This window comes from Aquila chrysaetos, chromosome 23, assembly GCF_900496995.4.
Source record: "Aquila chrysaetos chrysaetos chromosome 23, bAquChr1.4, whole genome shotgun sequence".
Taxonomy (NCBI): Eukaryota; Metazoa; Chordata; class Aves; order Accipitriformes; family Accipitridae; genus Aquila; species Aquila chrysaetos.
In genome coordinates, this window is record NC_044026.1 from 3,975,994 (window position 1) to 3,997,191 (window position 21,198).

Below are 21,198 nucleotides of genomic sequence, written 5' to 3' on the forward strand. Positions count from 1 at the left end.
CAAACAAGAGCTGAGCCGCGTCTCTCTTGCATGGACAGAGGCTCAAACTCCGTTTTCCTAAAGCAATCCGAATCCCTTGCGCACCTCTCCAAAGGCCCCAGGCAATCCTTTGCAGGTTCAAGCAGCAATCTCCTCAAGATGGACAATGTTCCCCCGCCACTTGCTACACAATCAGAGCTGTATCAAGCAGAGCCTAAAACCCTAAAACCTTGCTCACTGCTAGTGATGGGGATGGAGAAACGAGGCCACAACCTGACTTCTGCAGGGGACACGTAGGACATGCCTCCAGGCAGAACTTGTCCCCAGCTCTGCTCGTACAGCAGTACAGCTCCAGGACACCTACAAGTGCAAATCTACCCACCGACGTTTTCCACTGCACGCTCTTAGTAACGTGCCTTTAGGCCTGCTACTGGTTACAGAGAAAGAATTATAAAGGTACAGTTTTCATATATCATGCAATCCCTTTAAAGGCAACTTTCTGCCATGTAAGTATTGGCCTGGACAGAGCAAGCCGATTTTTAAAGGTTTAATATTTTTAATGACAAATATCTAACCCTCATAACACTATTTTACTGCTCATTGACAATAATGGTTATGAAGTATGCTTGTAGAGTTTATAAAGGAATTCAAGAAAATGGATATTTTTTTTCTTGGTCACTTGGAAGGGTATTTATTAATTTTTCTGCTTACAGACAGACATAACTTAAAAACAAATACATCCTGTGAAAACATGACTAGTTGTCCTCCATGCTCCCAAGCTGTGCAACCGAGCAGGGCCAGCCCCAGATCTACAGCAGCATTTAACAGAGAAACTGATGTGCTGCTTTCAGACATGGCATTTGTGCTGGCATTTGATCTAAAGGCAATGCAGAAATCTTCTCTATTCAGATATTTAAAACTGTACTTGGTGCACTGTACTGTATTTATCTGCAATATTCAACGCATTTTGGAGAAGTTTGGTGCACAATACCTTGCCTTCTTACAAGATTTCTGGCAGACAATGCACATGCATCTCAGTAATCCTTTTTACCCACTTTCACCATAGGCACCAAATAATACTACGCCATACCAACACAGCCTCATTTTGCTTTCCCTTCTCCACCATGTCTCTCCACATCCTGCTTCTTCCTCCTTCTATTTCTGTCGTCAGGCCACTTAACATTATCGCTAACCCTTTTCTGTGGACAAATTAACAATGTACATTATCTTTCCAAGCTGCTGTTTCCCATACTGCTGCATAGTGCTTCCTCATTTGAACTTCTTATCTCTTCCTGCAAAGGCCCTTCAAGTACAAAACCAGCAACAAAGCTGTATTAAACTTATCACTGGACAATTACTAAGCTAGGAGAAAGAAGGCACTACAGCTTTGTCTCTCAAAATAACGTGGCAGATGTCAAGGTAAGAGCCATTTGTTCTCAAGGACGAAGAAAATCACAATAAACCAGTTGCCGTACAGAATGAAGAGAGGCCTGGTATTGCAATGCATATATTGCTCATATGCCAGCAGTTCCACTTTGATAGGGAAGCAAGGACAGTTTGTTGATTCATGATGACTGTAAAAGTTGCAAGGCTTCAAGGAGAATGCCAATAAGCATCTGTTAAAAGGGAACCAGGAAAACAAGCATTAACTCTTCCATTAACGCTTTTTAAAGCACACTTGAGTCATTTCTTAACCAGTTTGACCTGGCTAAGCTACGTTTTTCAGTTTTGTTCACTTCGCAGTAGTTGGCCCTATTGTAACACCAACCCATTTTCTGAAAGAGCTGTGCTAGAAGAAAACTTGTGAACAAAATGACAGCCGAGGAGGGCAGGACAAGGCCAGCCCCACAGAGACCATGCTGATCAGCACTGCCAGATCACCGTGGTCTGCGGTCGCCCGGACCAGGCGTTAGGGGAAATGCAGCACAGAGCCACAGGAACAGCTCTAGACAAAGCCACATGGTCCAGCCGAGCCCATCAGCTTGGTCCTGGCGACAGGGCTTCCAGCACCAGCAGAAGACGGGAGCAGCAGCCGTGGCTCTGCGGTGATGATGTAGCTCCCAAGGTAGAGGAGAGGGGCTGGACCTGTCTAGGCATGAAATTAGACCAGTGTTGTCAAGCAAAGGTTGACTACAGGAGGGAACCATTGCTTCAGACCACCATTTCCCACGGTATTTTTCTTTGCTCCTGTAGCAGGCCACCATGAACCAGAACAGCAGCACATGGGTGCAGACAGATCTCCAGGACTGCTCCAGGATGCTCAACACTCTCCAGCTCCTGGCCAGGTCTGTATCCTTCCTCCCTGCTTCAGGCAGCTTGGGTTACCCTCCGCAAGGAGATTTTTGAGGTGCCCGAATTGCCAGGAGCTGGCAGAGCAGCCAGACAGTCACACCCTGCAGCTGTCTGCCTCGCCACCCCGTGAGATCACCATTCCTGGAGCAAAATAAGCAGAAGGAAACACGTACTCATGCCTCAGCTGTTCCCGTTTGCTGAGGGTGTACACACGAGGCGACTGAGCTGATCTAGCAGCTCACCGCCACCGCAAGAGCGAAGTCTGGTTCCATTTCTCTCCTTCCGCTGCTCTTCCTTCCCCCCCACCACACTCCTTCCTCCCCTCACCTCCTCCCCAGCCGCAAGGAGCAGCACCCTCCTTTCAGACCATCTCTTGCTCTCATGAGAGCCCTCTCCCAGGCGACGCAGCCTGCCAAACCAGCAGAAAGCTGGGTTTGGGGAGCTGGATCAGTAAATGCAGATACTGCAGAGCAAAGGAGCAGTGAGTGCCATAGCCAGCACATGGGAGCAAGATGCAAGCAGCGTCTCTCCATTTCAGCAGAAGTGAGATGTTCCCTCAGAGTGGGCATCCTGCGCTGGGATGACCGTGGCACAGGACTGGCAGACGTGTCCCCTCCCGCCAGGTTTGCAGCAGGAGGTAACACTGCGGGCTGGGGAACAGGGAGCAGGCTGGAAGGGAGGGGAACTTTGTGAAAATGATATTTATTTAGTGTCTTTTCAGGACCTTGTGATCCCAGCCCTCTCAAGGCTTGCAATCGTCTCTCCCAATTCACTGGAATCACTAAAGCACTTGTAATTAGAAGATGGCTTTTGTACATTTCAGAATTCATCTGCACATGAACTGCGTGCTTCCAAAGTTAATTAAAACCCTTGACTCATGCTGCTGTGCAGAGAGATCGGCCACAGACCTGAACCACCATTTCTCACCCCCCTCACTTTCCTTCTTCACACCAAACACTCCCAACAGCTTTTGCAGCCGCTGTCTTCAAAGCGATCCCTGCCTGACAGCCTGACAGCATCAGCCTGCAGCCAGGGACCCACCGGCCATGCCCGGGACCCACGCCGGGGAGCCGGGACCCACTCCACTCTCATCGGCAGGAGCCAGAGAGCCGGGATCCCCCTCCAGCAAGCTCCCGTTTCACAATACCCCCTCCAAAAGCGTGCCGCTGCTCCTGCCTGGCCGAGCCCTGCCTGTCGCTCTCCCCACACATCCCCACAAGTTGTAAAGGTACAGCCTGTTCACAAGAAGGAAAGCGGAATAAAAAAAACAACCAAACCAACCCAAAAAGCCCCTGAGGTTTCCCTTGCACTCCTTCCTTTCAGTGTCATCAAAGCTGCCGTTCAAGGCAGCTAACCCCAGGTCACCAAAGGGTAACAGCAAATTCACTTAAATCAAAGCTGGACCTCTGAACCAGCCTGACTCAGGTTCAGGCAAGAAGTCAAAATTGCAGCCATTCAAATAAGGAAGATATTTTTTACAATGATGGTGGTGAAACCCTGGCACAGGTTGCCCAGAGAGGTGGTAGATGCCCCATCCCTGGAAACATTCAAGGTCAGGCTGGACGGGGCTCTGAGCAACCTGATCGAGTTGAAGATGTCCCTGTTCATTGCAGGGGGGTCGGACTAGACGACCTTTAAAGTCCCTTCCGACCCTAACCATTCTATGATTCTGTGAAATGGCACCAATAAAAAAAATCTCCTGCTCTCAACCAACAAGAGCACAGAAAGTCACTTCCCTCCTCTTGAACTCACTGCAATATTTAAACACAACTTTTGAGAAAGTGCTATTGCTACACCTGAGACTGGCCTGAAGTGATGCTCCTGGATCAACTGCATTGCTTGGCTGAGGGTCCCTCGCCAAGAAATGATGGGAAACACCAGCCCCACTGCTAGACCCACTCTCCTCGCCGAGTGGGCAGGAGCAGACCCAGGGACTCGAGTGCCAGGCACAAGCAAACCGCACACCTACAGCGCTGTGGGACTGGAGTTGCAGCAGCTGATCGGAGGAGGGATTTGATGTTGGGAGCTGTCAAAAGCTCCCTCTCCTCTAACACGCTTAGGAATAACAGCAGAAAGGCTTGACCTTTCTGCTCGCGTACTGCTGGAATAAGTGAAAGCAGCATTTCTCTTCTTTAGCAGTTAAACAATGGAATTTGCTCCGAAAACAATAAAGACTACTCGCCGGCTACTTTTTGAATCCCAAAGGCATTAATGTTCATCTACTGTGAGTCTGCCCGTGGTCCTGGTTAGTGTTATAATCTCATCTGCAGAGTCCAAAGCTGCATTGACCAGATCCTAACCCCAGGATCTTCATGGCCAGAAAGGGAAGACCCCATGCCTGCCATTCTCCCCAGCCTCCTCCTCTGCAGTTCCTGTGATGGGCGAAGACAAACAGGAGGGCTACATATTGCCCAGCGTGTTCCTTGCATTCTGACACACGGGGAGACGCGCATACCCTCTCACATGCAGAGAGCACAGCCGCGGGCACTTCTCATCCCAAACTGACGCACACTCATCAAGGATATGTCAGGCTGTGGGTCCCGTTTTGGGACCTCTGACTTCACCTACCTACCCCGCTGTACCCATCTCCTTTCTGGCAAAAGAGCACTCAGAAGGAGGAAATGCTGTTTCGGAAAGAAAAGCAATTCAAAGACCCAGGCAGGGCTATTATATTCCTCCCGTTTCACTTCCAGAGACTGCAGACACATTAACTCACAACCAAAATAGATTTGCCATCCATGGATGTAGCCCTGTTCCTAGGTTTCAGTAAAGCAGCATGCACCAGCTCGTGGCTGCTGCACTCTTTCCAATCCTCTTCAAGTAGTTTGGCTTTAACAAGGCCTCTCTGTTACCCTCCTCTGGCTTGACAACTGCTCTCAGGCTTTTTCAGTAATGAATACACAGTCTCTTCAAAAAAATCTAGGTCGACCCTTCTTTATATTTTACACACAACACTTCCAAAATAAGATCTGTTTTTCTGTGCAAGCACATCATAAGACATGCTAAGTCTTTTCAATACATCCTCCAAATGGGCCAGCCCACGGCTGTTTGAATTCTCCTTCATGAGTACAACTCTTAGCACTTCTCTTGGTGAAATTTCAACTTCTTCATCCTGGACCCTCTCTCCGGCCTGCCAAGATCATTTTGAATTCATCTCCTGTGCCCCCCAAGGCTCCTCCAAGTCAAGGACAGCCGCCAACTTCATAAGCCAACTTTCAGCTCCAGCATCCAGGTCACTGATCAAGTTACTGAATGCAAGTGGGAAAGGAGGAACTCCTGCAAGGTGCTGTCAGGAAGGTCCTGTGTGTGTGTGGCGGGGGGTCCTGTATCGTGGCTCTGTATCAAAACAAGAATTCCTGCCCAAATGCTTCTTTTCAAGAAGCTGCACACCTCCCTTCTGGCAATTTCACCCAGACTATTATTTCCAAACTGCTACGTGCTTCTCTTGAACAAAGCTAACAGCAGTAAAACTTAGCACTGAGTCCAAACTAATATGTCTTGCAAGGGGATGACGAAGGAACAGGAGGAGGTAGCGGCAGCACTTCTGTGAATGGTCTAAGACAGCAACAAACCAGTAGCAAGAGAGGAGGGGTGGATACACAGAGGAAGAGAAGCTGCAGGGCTTGTGCTCCAACAAAGTTAATCACCATGGCTCTAATTCTAGAGCCTTTTCCTCTTGTTTGCTTATGAAATTTTGTGCGAGACAGCATCAGCAGATACACCTCGTTTATTCCCTCCTGTCTGTTTACGAGGCATGCTCATCCGTCAGAGCTGGAAAATTGGCTGCTTTGAAACAATCTGTTCTCAGCAATCCACATGGCCTTTTTAATGCTGCACTACTCAGTAAGTGCTTATGTATTGACCGTTAGTTGCATTCATGCCTTGCTAGGGATCAAAGTTAGGCTGACTGAGCTTTAATTCTCCAGTAGCCTATTTTTGCCACCATTTTCAAATATAAATACGGTGTTCACTCTTCTGGTGCCTCTTACACGAGCTCTGAAAAAGCATCCCTAATGAGCGTTACAGCAGTCTCCAACAGCCAGGGGAAGATAAACAACATGCAAACTGGAAGGCTATGCCTGTGCAATAGTACAAAAGGACCAAAAGACAAATCTCCTGTGAGAAATTACTTACACATTTCAGCCTGGTTCTGGCTCTGTTCACCGCCAGGGTTTCATTAATGATCTCCCCCATCCCCGGGGTTATGTGAAAGGGGAAATGAGATAATGCCCAACCTGTCATTCTTACAGCACGCCAGCCCTTTGAGCAGCACTCCGCAGCCGCGCTCTGACTAACACCATCGGTAGCCGCTTTCCTCCCAAACTCGCTGGCGGTGGACCAGGGATCTCCCTCCTGGGCACGCTGCCGCAGACCCGGGGCCAGCTGGCCGCCGCTGGCCGCCCTGCCTTCCTCCCGTCTCACCTCCCTCCCTTTCGCTCCACGCTGTCTCACCCATCGGGAGTCAGGGATATAAATCAGTCCTTTCCCCCTGTCCTCCTGGTGATACCAAACAACTTTTGCTTGCCGGTGTCTCAGCAGGGCACTGCAAGGGCTTGCCCCCCTCCCCAGCCTCAGCAAGACGACGGCAGCAGCTCGGTTTGTGAAGAAAGCCCATGAACCCATGGCATCAGGGGATGTTTACTTTGTCTTGGAATCTCAGAGCCACCTCAGGGTTCTCTGGCTGAAGGATCAGCCAAGATAATGCCTGTCTGGACTTGCCTACCCTGTCAGGGCTGGACCACAGAGCAGAAGGGAGAGTTGGGGCATAAATGCTTGCCCCAACCTGAGTGAAAACTCAGAAAAACCTGCCCGCTGCAAAGAATGGATTTCTTTCAAGAGCAATCTGCTGGAAACCCAGATTAAGAAGCTGCATGGAATTATGTTACCTGTGGCAATCCTCCACGCAGCTATGAGCTTCTGGGTTACTGATCGACTGTAGCATTAAAAAAGTTCACATTTAACAACACTACTAAGAGGAATAAATTTAGGCAGCAGCAGAAGGAAAAACAAGTTATTACATATCAGACCAGTGAAGATGAGCTCAGTGAAATGGCTTAATTGTTTGGAGGGGAAAATACAGTGAGTCACCCTTTAAAATTTCAAGTGTTCTCAATACAATCTCTCACAAGACTGCAGAGTACTTTGAAGACTCAGAAAGAGACTGCGGGCTCTCTGATTCAAATATCCTACCTACGAATAACTGTTTTGATTATTGGACTTCCTTCACATTATCAGCTGGGTCCCCGGTTTCTGTGTCTCAACATGAAACTACCTTGAAGTTTTTTATGACATACCGGCTGGCATATTTGCATACTGCACAAGTGACAGAAATTATTACCACATATGTGCAGCACTGATGACTTCTGTGCTCACCATTTGCCCTCCCACCTCACCCACCATGCTGCTTTCCTCTCCTGCCCTTCTCCCACCCTATTTTGGGAGACAGAGAAAATGAAGAGCACAAAGACTTATATAAGAATTAATCTTCTCCAGGCAGAGGGACTTTCTAACCATCTGGAAATACATGCAACATTGCATTCTGAAGGCCATAATAGCCTGAAGTACTTTTATTCACAGGACAGCCCTTTCTTAGTCCGCATGTCTGTCTTGCATGTCAGTGCAGTAACCCTCAAGAACTCCTCCACCCCCTCAGGTCAACAGCACTGGGGTCATGCATCTGCAGAAATCATCCCAGCATCACATCCAGCTCCCCTTCCGTCACCCAGGCAGATTGCCGGTCCCTGCTCACCCTCTCCTCCTTCCTCAGCACCCTCTTCCTCCCACCCACTGGCTTACCCAGGGACTTGCTTTCCCTATCAGTGCTTTCACAGCACAGCCGGAAGGTGCAGCATTATGCGCAGCAACAGAGAGGCAGAAGCATGTGCTGGATGTTTAAGCCTGTAAGAAGCAAAACAATACCCTTCAGAAGATAAAACCAAAAAAACTTACCTGTAATTATTCACCATTAAAGTTTTGTGTTTGACCCTACAAGCATAAAGCTTTGGTGTAATTACTACCACCAATTGCCGAGAGTGCCAGTCTGTAGAAAGTCAGTAGACATATTGCACATATTTTAAAGCTCTTGCGATTAATTCTGCTTTATGTGACAGTAGCTATGCAATAACTTTCCAAGCTGGCACCATCATTTGATTCTTTTGGTTTTTTTTCCCCAGCAAAGCAGGGCAGTCATATCTGCAGCAGAAGCTGAGGCACTACACCATTCTGCTGGCTGTAACAAAAGCAATCATTAAGGGGAAACAAAAATACCTTCATTATAAATCGAGTTCAATCACCCTACTGCTTCATATTGAATAATAAATTATAATGAATTAATTTAGCATCAACGCTTTTTTTGTTTTTGCAATTCCACCCGGGGAATATTAAACACACTGTAATCCCCAAATTGTATTCCTCTTGCAGTTTTGCCTGATTTTGCTTATTTTTGGTAGAAAGAAGGGGGTGTCAAGGCAGGGACCCATTCCCCAGATGACTAACTTCTTTACACATCAGTCGTCCACTGGCTGCTTTCCTTCACTGTGTACAGATCTGACTCTAGTGTTTGAGCATCTCATGGTCCTTAAACTATTTGCCCTCAAGCACTCCTGTAAGACAGAAGGTGGTGTGGGGCTCAGCCATGGAGATGGAACAGATGCAACGCCACTTATCAAAGGTCCAGAAGTGGGAGATAGCGCACCGCAGGGGACCAAATCCCACTCTGGGCTTGCATCCTCACCTCAGACCACCTGGAGCCTGGACATACACTCCAGCAGAAAGGCTGTTTAGTTAAAAAGAAAGGAAAAAAAAAAACCAGATTAGTTTAACTTGAGCAAAAGGGAAGGATTTCAGGGCTCTCAAGCTCGTGAGCAAAGCACTCATTAGCCGTGCAGTCAGATTTGCAGCCTGTCTGCCAGCCAGGCTGGGGGGCTCTGGCATTTAAGAGCTGGCTCTGAAAGCGCTGGCTGGGGACGCAGCTAGAGAGCGGATGTCCATCTGTCCCGCTCCTTTTCCCTACTCCTTTGCCTGATTTTTTACACCAGGCGGTGCGAAGAGAAGCGAATCGCTTCCCTTCTGCCAGCCGCCCCCTCAGGCACCCGCGCGGTGGCCATAAGCACGAACCCACGGTCATAACTCCAGACGGGGTGAAGCTAGAGGTTCACCCGAAGCTCATCCAGCTGCCACCGGCAGCAAGATCCCGCTCCCGCTACTGTGCCCTGCCGGAGACCATCCACCAAAGCGCCTTGGCAGTCTCCTGCTTTTTTCATTTTTGGAGAGGGTGGGGAAGAACTGCTCCAAAAGAAAAGGAGCGGCGGGATGGGAGGGATCAGGGCCTGGAGGCACAGCAGGGTGGACGGGTAGGGATGCCGCCTGAGTCACCTCACCTCCGTGTTTGCTGCACCCCGCCAGCCCTGCACATTTCGGCACCACGCTCGCTTCCCCCGCTTTAAGTCACCCCGCTGCCAGGCTGTGCCCCTTCGCCTTTCCTTCCCTTAACTAGCCTCGGTAAACTGAGCATCAGATCCCAGGCATTTCACTTTAGGAGAAGAAAACAGTGCTTTCATCTGCACTGGGAAACCAACCAGCTCCCATTCAAATCAAAAAGAAGAGACCACGTGGGTGCATTTCAGTTAATTGCACTGGAGAGGCAGGCTGCAAGCAGGCTTCCGTTTCAGCCAGCCCCTTTCATTTACGTCTTCTGTTGGAGAAGGGGTGGTATTCAGCCAAATTACCTGGGGGATTCATTTCATTACACAGTGTCTAAAAGCTGGGAGGAGGCTGTATTTGCGGAGGGCTGAATTTAGCAGAGCCATCATCAGGTGGCAAATAAGGGGATTTTCCATCTGCTAGAGCTGTGGTCTCCAAACTATTTTGAGCGCGTACCTCTACCAGTAAAGAAAGTTTAAGTGCATATTCCCAATATATGTACATTTATTTATTTATAAATTCTGTGCACGTACTACTGAAGTCCTACCATTTTCTTCCCGCACCCCAATGCATCACCCTGTGCACACACACCCCCTTTGGAGACTGCTGTGCCAGAAAACATGGTGACAGTGGCCGCTTGGTGCCAGAAGCAGGACGCTTATCAACAACTTGCTGACAACTGCCGACACCCAAGCGCTCAGTCTGATGCCAGCTAAAGAGATTTACAGATGAGTGGTGAAGGAGACAGGAAAGGAAGACCAGAGAGGGGTAGCAGGGGGTCATATCTTTGCATGCCCCCTATTCCCTTTTTTATTTCACCTAGTCTTCTCCAAAATGCTTGTCCAAGGAAAGTTGTCCCCAGACAGCCCCACCACAGCCTGCTCTCCGTGGCGGGGACTAAAATAAGGATCACATCAAGTTCTACCCTTCTGCAATTATACCTGCTCAGGAAGCCACCACAAGCAAAAATGCTGCTTGTGGGCTCTGCAAAAACCAAAGGGTGCGGGAACAGCCAGAGAAAAAGTGCATTTGTTCACACATGAAGACTGCAGTGGTTGAAGAGCCATTTCAGTTTGACTTGGATAAACTGGGATAACCATCCTTGTTTGGATTTAAAGACGAGTTTTTAGGTTTACCTTTAAGGGTGATCCCATGCACAACTCACCCCTGATTCAAGAGGGACACGGATACATCATCTGTCATCTGCTCCGTGGTATCGGCCCATCACTCAGGCCAATACCACCATCAAATACTCCAGGGCAACTTTCAGGTAGCATGCATCTCAGGAAGGAAAAAGAAAACAAAAAGAAACATAACCAAAAGAAAAACAGCGGAAGGCTTCTTTGGAGCAAGAAGGTGTGGCATTTCTCAGAAATTTTTTCCCTTAAAAGTAATTTTTAAAGCCTCTGTGGACACACACCCTTCGTGAAAGAATGTGAAGAAGGAGCGTTCACAGCGATCCTAAAAGCAGTCTAAATATGGATCACATATAAAGTGTGTTATACATATAAATAATTATGTTCAGATGAAGAATTACTCTCACGGCATACCCTTAACAAACAGTTAAGAACAGAGGTCTAAAGTCAGTACTAATCTGCAGTGGTTTTTTGGCACATCATTTCTGCTTCCTTTGACAACAGGCATTCCCATTTCTACTTCCATTTACTTCTAACTGCTATAAAAATAGCAAGTCATGAAGTTCAGTGGCACATCAAGTACTCAGCATATAAATAAATATAAACATTAATATCAGGTGTGAGGTAAGGTATAGGTCACAGGTCTCTCTTACTTGTGTGGAAAACAGGGCAAATGTAGAAGAATGAGGGCAGTACCAGAACTTGTATTAGAATTATATGCTTATTTTTTCCCTTAATTCATTCCCTTACAGTAAGTTACACGTTTATAATAATGACAGGAATAGATGAGGAAAACATAAGCCCTAGAAGGAAATGTGCTTTAACCTGGAACTCATTTGAAACTACTGCTGCCATACAGCTCCAAAAAACCCTGATGTACTTCTTTCAGAATAACCATCACCACCCTAATTTGAACATAAGATTTAGCAGAAGAAACTGAAATCCCCAGATGTTGTGCCTAACAAAAAAGTAAACACTAATTTTGTGTACTAGATATTCCAATACCAGAAAGAAGTTACTTCCAAAATTTACTTTCTTGCTTTCTAAGTAATACAGAGCTGCAAGGATGCGAAGTTATTTTGAACACAGCCCATAACAGAATTCATTCAGGACAGCAAAAAACTGCCAGCCCAAAGCATCTTTATTTTACTACCATTTTTAGATCACGGCAATGCCAATAACATACAATTATCAGTCTTGATGTATGAAAAGCGTACCAAGTTAATCTTTAAAAAGTTATTTTGCTTGTGTAGCAGACACCTTTTTTGGTAGCTCTGATCTGCTACTGAAAAATGAGGCATCAGTCCAAAGTAAAGAGTAAGCCTAGAGGAAAAAAAATAAAGGTCTTTGAATAATACTAAAAATTTTTTCCACTAGTTCTTTTGACAGAAAGAAAAAAAGAGGAAGAAAAGCATTTTCATCTGAAACCACACATGGAAAAACACTTTGGGTTCCCTCAACTGCGGGGAAAAAAAAAAACACAGAGGAAGTTTTTATTTAAAAAAAACAAAAACAACCCAATACAAAACGGCGCTTGGCAGCTCAGCCGTGACAAGTCCAGCTCCCCGCAGCGTCTCCCGCACACCCGGCTCCCACCTCGCCCTGGGTACCACCCCATCGCCAGGGGGGTTACAGCTCTGCCACGCTGCGACCTGTGAGCAGGGACAGTCGGAAGAAAAGCAGGGGCTTTTTGTCATCTTTCCTTCCCATGTGACTGTGGGCATAAAACCCGGGAAGAGACAGTCGGCCAGACTGTGGCCGATGAAACCCACTACTTATTGCTGGCGTCTGCGACAGCTAGAGATTGAAGAGACACATTTTTGACTACTTTTTGTTTATGTAAGAGCTTCAAAATATCCCGGGCAGTTACAGAAATGTGAAAAGACACTTCTCATCCTAAATGCTTAAAAAAAAAAAAAGATGGGTGAAAATGAGAATTCAGTAAAAGATGTGATGTCAGGCATGTACTCTAATTCATTTCAAATCTTATCTTTCAGGCTGGGCCCCCAACTGTTCTTCTGAGCCATTTCAAGTTACTTAAAACTTCTTGCAGTCATTGCAGACGAAGCAGTTCAGATAGGATTTGCAGGAGCCTGTGCCAGGAGCCTTCTGCCTCGCTGCACAGGAGCAACTGCGGGACATTTTCCAGCAGGACCACCCTGGGAAGAGACACCCACGGGAAAGGGGGGACAGAGGTGGCAATGAGCAGGGACAGCTCGGGTGGAAAAAGCTGGTGCAGTAAGAGAGGACTTCAGACGACCGAGGGTGGGAGGGAGGAGAAGGCAATTGCCAGCCGCAGCCTCTAACAGGAAACAATGAAGTTTCATGCTGGAAAGTCCAACATCCCACCAAGTCCCAATATGTTCCAGATTTATTAGTGGTTAGAAGTAAATGCTTGAAAAAAAAGCACAGGAATTCCAGTAAATGGATTCAAGACAGTCATACAGCCAGAGAAGATGATATACACCGGTATTATATGAAATAGTTTATGTGAAATGGAAGTGAGACCAAGGGGAGCGAGCACCTTCAAAAAGCTGGTTAGGGAAATGTATGTGCACTTCTGCTGAAATGAATGACAATGGCTTCAGATGCTCAGCAGTCCCCAAAATGGGGCTTGTCACCCAGTGCCTTCTCTTCCTGGAATTATTACAGAAAAGCAGCTTTTAAATTATCCAGATTTAAATTATCTTAAACTATGCTGTACCTAAAACTTGAAATTAAATCTGATTTCCACGAAGAACATGCTAGAAGTGGCCCAAAGTTCCTTTAAATTCTGGTCTTTCTATGTCCTGACGTTCAGCCTATAGATGCCAAAGATATTAAAAACAAAAATGAAATCGGCCCTCAGCTTTAACCACCAGTGCCAGGAACCACGGAACAGCAATTAGATACTGAAAGGAAGAGGCAAAAGAGAAGAAAGACAAATGAAGAGAAAACTTTCCTTGGGGTCAGATCAGCCACAGGATTTCCCACTGAATTCCTTTCAGCTATGGAGACCTTCATTAATACATCATTTGTACTTGAATGAAGTACAACAGAAATGCATATTTTTAATAAAATCTTAAGGAATGTATATAGGCCAACCATGCCAAATAGCACACACCTACCCAAAGGGAGGGTTGAATGTTACTGCAGGGACTGTGCTATGCCACCATCACCCTCCGGACAGGAGCCGGAGGAGAACGCCGTGCTTCTGGGTTCAGAGCAGCATCCTCTACTCGGGGGGGGAGGAGGCTGCTTTACCCTCGGGCCAATCATTATTAATGTATGCTTAGGCTGCTCAAAGGCACCTTCCCAAATACAGAATAATCGGTCCAATCAACCTATAACTGAAGGTATAAAAACAAAGGATTTGTAAAACAGACACCACTAAGGAACAACAGAGACTGTTTTTCCCCCCCAAGGCAGGAGATAGATGCCAGTGCAAGAGCATCTCATTGCTGATGTTCTTACGAGCAAGACATTTGGCAAAGCAAAGGCCTCCTTTGTTTGCTGCTTGTGTTTGTTTGCTTTTAAGCTCTCTTTTTCCCAATGAAACAACAAGAATAATAATTAAAAAAAAATCTGTATACCATTCCTGGCCCTGCTCCCTGAACTTCAGCAAGCTGCCATCTCCTTGAAATCGCAGTTCAGAGACACAGGTTATGCACAGCCCTCTTCACAGCTTCTCAGGTGCGATCAAACATGCTGCAGCAGCATGGTGCTGAGTACCAATCCACCATGAACCCTCCTACCCAGATCAGATATTTTTAAAAAATACTGGCAGGTGACCTCTCCTGGTATAAAACCTACTAACATGAAGTTATCACCAGACTTCCCACAGCTGGCATAAACTCCAGTAACTCTGCGCTGTGTGCTCTGCCCAATTCTATGCAGATACCTGTTAGCACCTGTGCCTGACGACGTTTGTCCCACTGAGCAGCATTGTACATGGCTGTGAGCCCAGCGCTAAGCTACATTTATCTTACCCATAATGTGTGTCCCTGAACATCACTCGCAATTTTTTGTTTCAGAAACCAGGATAGGAATCAAGTTGCTTATAGCATAAATGAAATCTGCCAATACTGTTAACTGGATTAAAACATACCTAGAAATGCCAGCCTGTACTCTTATGGCAACATTTCGAAAGTCGAGGCCACGCACAACATGCTCTAGAAATTTAAAAGTCTGGATTCCCACCTGGATGACCCATCAGAGAGCATCACCATTATAACCCTCCCTCAGAAAAATATTTAGAGGACAGATAACTTGTAATAAGTATCAAGCTAGGCAGTTTTTTCCAATTACTAGGCAAAACCCAAGTTTTTAAACCTCTCAAGTAGACACCACTTTTTTGTGGTCAGTCGTCTGCCACTCTTCAGGACTGCTTGGGGAGAGGCTGAGTGAGATCTGGCATCCCTCCCGCAGAGCAGTGAGGAGCTCCTGGATTTCCACCCAACCCTCTGCCCAGCGATGCAGCTGAAACACCGACCAGCGTATGGACTCGAAGCTGGTCAAGTCAATTTTCGGGAGATCCTTTCCTCCTCTGCTCCCACAACTAAATCTTCCCGCCACTGCCATCACCGCACCTGCGAGGCTGGACCGCAAGAGCGGCCACACGCGGAGGCTGGACCCACCACTGCCCCGTTTGAGGCAGCAGGACCCTGAGCAGACAGCAGAGACCAGGACAGACCAAGGCACTGCCTTGCCCTGCTCCTGCTGAAGACCACATGGCCACAAAACAAGCCTGGGGGAAGGAGACCTTTCTAAAAAATCCCCTTGCAGCAGAGACATCTCCCTCATTTTGTTGGCTTTTAGCAATCCTTGTAATCAAAGCACTTCCTCTCCCACCCCCTCGCCTTTGGGGATGCTACGATGGGAATACTGCAGAGAGGAAGCAAAAGTAGTCCAAGCATCTGTTTAATACCACATATAGTTGCCACTGTTGCTGCCAGGATGGCAAATCTTCTAACATTGCCTTGCAACTATCCCCTTCAGAAGTTGGCTTTTCCACATATATTTATAAAGGAGATGATAACAGGTAGCTCTGAGCAGCCCGACCTGCTGCTCTGCATTCAGCAGAAATCAGGAGCATAAATTAATTAGGAACACAAATGCGATGCAACACACACACACACACACACACACACACACACACACAGATTATGGTTTCAGCAACTTAATGGATAAATCATTACAGTCATCCAGAATCACATCTGGTTCACGAGGGAGTGGGGGATGATACCAAATGAACAGAAATCCTGTTTTTACCATTAAATCCCAATGTGCTACTCCTAATGTCACTAAAAAGTACTGGTATAATGCCAAGTAAGACAAGAAACATTGAGCAAGCGGTACAAATACTCCAGGCACCTTAGAAACCACAGTGACTTAGACACTACAAGCGTTATCATTGCCCTCCTTCCTTCTTTACTGTCTCCAGTACCAAAGTGCCTGGCCACAGGTGTTTCAGAGCCCTGCTGCTTGTGGGGTGCACCATAGGTGATAAAAATCCCCTTGACCAAGCTGATGTATAAATGCCATCTTCCCTGCTGCTGTTTTATTCGCACACATCATTCGCTAACCACTGCTACAAGGCGCAGCACCTCTCCCCTGCTCTCCCTTTCTTGAAGGGGAGTTCTGGCTTTGTCAAAATTTAACTACCGCAAAACACCGCTCCTCAAACCCGACCCACGTGTGCCCAGGAGATCACCCAGACCCCTCACCTCTGCCGGAGGCAGGGTCTGGCTCACAGGCAGGTCACCAGGAGCCCCACAGCTCACAGTCCCACCAGCTGCAACCTCTCCTCGCTCCCACCCACTTGCAGTAGTAACTCTGCTGCCAACCCAAACCTGTAAAATTCACCCCTGCCCCGAGCTCGTCCGAGGATCCATGAAGGCTCCTGTGAACAGGAACCTCCTTCTCGCTTACCCATCCGTAACCGTTTTGTTTGCACCAAAGCCGAGACAATGAGGTGCAGGTCATCAGCCAAGTGGCTACTCGGCTAAAAATGTAAATTAAACCATACCACTTAGCAGTACGCTGGGTTAATGCACAACTTCTTAACACTCTGCTGCATAAGACTGAAACCGAACTGTCATTTGGGTGCCGACCTTCTGAGCAAGCAGACCTGCGCTGACTCGCTTTTCATAGCCTGCGGATCCGGACTTTCATTTTCTTCCTCACATTTATATTTGCATGATGGTTTGCCAACTATGCGAACCCAATTACGGCAATGAAAGGGCGTTGCCAAGATCTGTTGAAAAACACTGTAAGCAAAACTACAGGGTCATATAGTACAATGATCACTTTTTAATTAAATTCAGGTCTTTTGTATGAAATAAAAGCTGAAAGCCTTAGCTACTACTTCTAAGCAAGACATAAATTACACAAACTATACTTTGCTAGGTGTAAAATCCAACCTACGACAACTTCAACTGAAGGCATTTATCTGTGTGCACAGGGATGTGACCCTGGGTAGGCATGCCGTACCCATTTATCAAACAAGCAGCTGCTCTTCTTTAAATATGAGAAACGATAGATTAGGAAAATATCCTCCCAAGCTATAACTGTTACGAGACTGACCTTACTGTACCATCCAGACAAAACTAACTCAAAACAGCAATAGTTTCATCCCTATACCTCAGACACAGAACCAAGGTCTTAAAGCCGACAGAATTATTTTCCAAGTATTAGCAGGTATTTTGTTTTATTTGGCCCTAAATGTTCCACTTACAGACCCCTGAGTCTAAACCAAGCCCCATTAAACAGAACAACAGAATTTCAGCTGGCTTCGAGGAGAACTGGGAAGGACTTGCTGTAACCCATTGGCACCGAATCAGTTAATCATGCTAACCTCTAGCATTTGCACAAGTTATCAGAAACGTTAAACAACGAGTGATCAAACATACGGCTTGAGGTATTTCTGCATTACTAATGACATGCAGAAGATAATCAAATATTACCTTAAACTGGTGCAGAATTTTCTATTTATATACATGCAGTCTGGGGGAATTGTCACAAAGCTCCACTAATCTATTTTTATTGAAGTTAATGATACACCCCCTGCAGATCTGAAAGGAACTTGATTCTGAGTACGGAAAAATCACCTGTATTTCTGATGGGTAATCATTTCAAGCTTTATTATAGAACCTGGCAAAAAGATAAATCAGGAAAACCATTTTTTAATCAAAACTTTTTTCTTTTTTTTTTTTTTTTTTGGGGAGTTTTATTTTCTCCATTAGAAGTTCAGTTCCTGTCTAAGCTACAAAACTCTGATCTGACTGAAAAGCTGTTAACATGACAACAGCAACAGCAAGTGGGATGTCACAGTAAAACTTTAGGGCTTGTTCACAGATGGTTTTGTACCAGGACAAATTGATAGCCGTTCCCAACAAGCATGGCCCAAATGTTCCAGATATAGGAGTCACGGAAGACAACACTGACATTTTTAGAGTTAAAAATAAATAAGAAATAAAACCGGGGGGGGGGGGGGGGGGGGCGGGGAAGGGGGGGATACTCTTAAAACCTGTTCCTCAGGTATTTTCATATCAATGTCAAGCAACAAAAAAGGAAGTAACCCCCACATTTTAAAATAACTCTGCAAAAGCTGCTCTATTTAAAAAAAATGCTAAATGCAGCTGGTGGTCCATTTAATTTCCCTCTTGGCATGGAAACGCAGAAACCCCCTTTTTGAATCACACTCCTCCAACTTTGAGAGGTGGACACATTTCTTCCCCTATAGAAGACACTTCTGTATTCTTAGAAGATGCTCCTGTATTCCTGGAAAAAAAAAATTGTGGGGCAATTTAATCTTCATCCTCCCTGGGTTGCTTGCCTCAGCTCCCAAAAGATACAGCCAGAAGGGCAATGCAGACAGCGACTCTGCAGGGAGAGCTCAAGAGAAGCAAGCAGTAGCACGTTGGCCAGCTAGCTAGAAATGACCTCAGTTTGGCTCCTCATAACTAATGAATGAGCAAATAATTCCTGACTTCAGCTGCAGTTTGCTCTCTTCTCCCCGCCGTACACAAGTTATTAGTGCAATTGGTTCAAAGCGCGGCCTCGTGCCTGGGTGCTAAAGAGGAAAAGAAAGCCACTGCTGTGGTTCGGGTTGATGAAGCATTGAAGACGTCCTCTGCAAACGCACAGATTTGTTAGCACAGAAAATGTGTATTTACAGAAGCAAAGCAACAGGATACGCCAGAGCGGTTAGAAAATTAAACATCCTAGCGTGTCACAATAAGGTAATATAAGATGATGAGGTACATACATAAGGATCGGGGCCAGGAGGAACTTCCCAGCTGAGTCCCAGTTGGACTCGATGATCCTTATGCATCCCTTCCAACTCAAGATATTCTATGATTCTAAAAAACAATTCTTGCGGTGCTGAGAAAAGACAGGAGAGGTGGCATCACCACCTGGGGAGGTTGCCAGGAGGGTTCCCACACCCGCAGCACTGTGCGGGCTGTCGACCGCTGCCTTACATTTGGACGTCCCCAGATACTGCCACTGTTTCCCTCAACTCCTTTCTTACATATAATGAGCAAATTTTGCATTTCAGTGCATGAAGCCCATCGGGATAGGCCTGGCAGGAGGGTCTGGAGATGACGGCTGTGACTTTTATCACTCACTGAGCAGCCGTTTTGCGAGCCTCCCCTACCTGCGCCGTGCCACACCACCAGCTTCTCTTTGAGTACGGGCAGCATCATCCTGCTGAGAGGCAGTTGCAACTTTCCAGCATCCAGGGAGAAAAGTGCCAGCCATGACAATGTGTGCAGAACTGAAGTGTCCCTTGCCACAGTGCTTTTGATGCTGTGCCATCATCCACTGAGGTTTTAAAACGTTAGCAATTCTTGTTGATGCATTTCTTGCTTCGGAAGAAAGACTTCAGTAGGGGCATCCTGTGTTTGTTTATACATCTGACCAGGCAATTGCCAGTAATGTTTTGGAGACAACATCCTATTGCAACACCTGCTTGTACACAATGAACAAAGTTGTGGAATAATTTATGGCAGAATCACTTTAAAAAAAAAAACCCAAAACAAAAAAACAAACTACATTTTCTCCTGCCATTCTTTTACCTGTTTGGTTGGTTTAAATGCTTCACGTGCCATGACATAGGTATCTCAAGCATTGGAACAGGCTGCCCATCAAAGCGGTGGAGTCACCATCCCTGAAGGTATTTAAAAGACATGTAGACATGGCGCTTAGGGACATGGTTTAGTGGTGGACTTGGCAGTGTTAGGTCAACGGTTGGACTTGATGATCTTAAGGGTCTTTTCCAACCTAAATGATTCTATGATTCTATCTCTTAAGAAAGCTTATAAAGAGAATACAGTAGCACAGATGCAGTTTAACCCTCACGTGAGCCCCAGACAACGAGGGTGAACCCAGGCACTGTTACTGGGGACGTGAGTCCTGCCAGCTCCAAGCACTTGAGCTCTCGGCTCCAAGGAAATGTAAATTTAAACTTGTAACGTGACCCGAGTGAACTCAGGAATTTAACTCAAGTACTCTGCATAATTGGGACTATATTGTCTTCAGACTAAATAAATTAATCCAATTATTTTTACTTAGATACATTTCACTGTTTATGAATTTCTGAAAAACAAGTATGTCCTTTCTGTAAATTTTTAATGTTCACTTTAAGATAAGAATACTTGAGACAAATATTATGAGCTCCTTGTCTTTCCTGACTTCTATTAATATCATAAGGAAAAAAGCAAATGAAACAAAGTTTTCAGTAAATGCAATTCTGTTAACATCCTTGCAACATTTCCACTCAAGCATTAACGAAACATTCAGCACTACAATCTGAAATACTAGATATTGATGACACAAACACTTTATCTTTGGCTTATTGAACTTTAGATCAACATGAACTTTAGATGAACTTTAGATATTTCCGTAGAATGCAGAGCAATGTATTTTTAGTGTGATGAACAAAGATTTTCCTTCTAACTATTTCAGGTAGACCCTGCCTCTCTCTTGCATCCCCAAGACCAGCTACAAGAACTTTATTATTTAAACCAGGAACACAGAGTGGATAACTTAGTTTTTCCAAGATTGATGGAAAACCTTTTGAACTGGAATTAAGGCCCTGCTCATTCTGCACATGCTTTCATGAAAAGGAATTAATGATGTATTAGAAAATCTGGACTCAGCAGTTTTTCATTATATTCTCCCCCCACTGTGGCAGGGGGAACTGGTAAATACCTGTAATGCAAACCGAACAAGGAGTATTACTCAACACAGGAAAGAAAAATCCTCCACTTGACATTAGTACCATCAACATCCTTCATGCCTACACAGGTGGGATGCCAGAAGACAGCTCGCAGTGGCGTGGTTCCTCCTCCGGCAGGATGGAGCCTTTCTGCCCCCAGAAGACCTC

The 21,198-nt window shown here is 46.0% G+C and overlaps 1 protein-coding gene across 3 annotated transcripts in view; it reads right to left on the minus strand.

Annotated features, from left to right (window-relative positions):
- The window catches only part of LIMS1 (LIM zinc finger domain containing 1), a 74,578-nt gene that overhangs the window by 43,744 nt on the left and 9,636 nt on the right, over positions 1-21,198 (minus strand). The gene's annotated exons all lie outside the window — the stretch shown is intronic.